Raw genomic sequence first — 1,964 nt, 5'->3', positions numbered from 1 at the left:
AAACTTAGCTTTCCCAAGACACCCAGTGGTGATTCAGATGAGTCAGCACAACATTTTGAAATTTGGTCTGGTCTAATAGAATTACCCAAAAATAGTGACCGCTCTGCCCTAAAATGAACTACAAATTCCATGAGGAAGGCATTACCGGCAATTACATCAAAGTACACAGACTTCTATGATGGTGGATTCCAGCAGGGATGAATTAGTATTGTTTGAGGATAATGTACATACTGATGAGGGTGAATATGATGACAGTGTAAATTGCAGGTGCTGAGATCTAGCTGAGAGAAGGGAGCTAGATACTTGGTAATATTTTGGATAGATTTGCATATTGGCAATTTTATGTTTTTCTACAGTAAACGTTCACCTTTATTAGAGAAGTGTACTTTTCTTTAAAAAGGTACATGCTTTTTATTTACCTTTTTGTTTTCCTTACTTAAATCTACTTTGCACTTGAACATTGGCTTTAGCACATGAGGTAGAGGGATTAGTATCATCATAACTGAGACTGGAGAGTGACAGAACAATGTGACTGAAGACTGGATAGTGACAAGGGCACTGCCACCCCTTCTGTTTCTGTATGAGCTATGGCACAGTAGAATGTAACTGGAGACTTTTAAGAATACTGACAACCTTATTATTACAATTTCTGTTTCAGCACTGAACCCTGCCACTTCTCCTGTTTCTGAGTGAGCTATGGCACCGTAAAATGTGACACAGATTTAGAACAAGATTGCCAGCCCTATTATTTCTATTTCAGCAATGACAAATAGTAATGGAGCAATGGAGCTGTCCTGTTTGTGTGTTAGCTACATAACACAGTCCAATGTGACTGCAGATTTAGAACAAGACTGCAAGCCCTATTATTTATATTTCAGCAATGATAATTAGCAATGGAGCTCTCCTGTTTTTGTGTGAGCTATAACTCACAAGAATGTCACTGGAGACTTTGAAGAACACTGCTACCCCTCTTCTTTATTTTCTAGCTATGATGTTGCGCAACTGCACTAGAGACTGCCAAGAACCATGCAGCCCCTTCTGTGTCTCTCTGTGAAATGGCGCTGAATCGCCATTGAAGGCGGTACCTATAGAATCCAAAACTCGCGATGACGTAACAATGATGTTTTGCCTCGTTTTCAATTGTGAGGGCAAGAGAAAGTACCAAGCCGGCTCGGCTCGGTACACAGATCTGCTAAGTTATGGTGACTCGGTTCTTGAGGAACCGAGCTTGAGCATCTCTAATTTTAATAAGTAAAACCAGAAATCACATAGCACTCTAAAATGGATAACAATCTCCATTAGAGACATGATTGTAACAAAAAACATTCTGATAAAGTAAATTAATAAAAGTCACATGGGCTTGATATTACATAGTTTGTTTACATTACCTATTAATATAATGCATAAAAATCCACTCTGGTCTGATATATTACTATATAAAGTATCTGCATATTCATAATAATATTGGAAATTCAACATTTACATATATTTTAGGATTTCAAAATTTACAGGAACTCAATGTCTAAATATACTTAACAGTATACTTCACACAATATTTCACAGTGATAGCTATATAATTAAACAATATGCAATACTCCACACTGATAACGATCTCTGTTCAGCCACCGTTGTTCCAGAGGTTATGGACGTGGGCGATATAAAGGAGAGAATTCAATTCTCCAAGAGAACTCTTGCAGGTAAACATATACAGACTGTTTCCAGTCTTAATATGACCATGCAGATACTTTATATAGCAATATTTCTGGTTAGGATTTGTGTGAATTATGGGGCTCATTTCAAGGTGAACACATATCCACTTTTGGTGTAGGAAAATACATACTTGAGTTCGTATGCGGTGGTAATCGGTATCCCAATGCTCGGGATACCGAAACCAGGTATAACTACAAATAAAACCACAAACACATTAATAACAATATAATTAAAAAACACCATTGCATTTACAG

This window comes from Mixophyes fleayi, chromosome 2 (assembly GCF_038048845.1).
Source record: "Mixophyes fleayi isolate aMixFle1 chromosome 2, aMixFle1.hap1, whole genome shotgun sequence".
NCBI lineage: Eukaryota > Metazoa > Chordata > Amphibia > Anura > Limnodynastidae > Mixophyes > Mixophyes fleayi.
The sequence above is the reverse complement of the archived record's forward strand: the minus strand, read 5'-3'. Positions refer to the sequence as shown.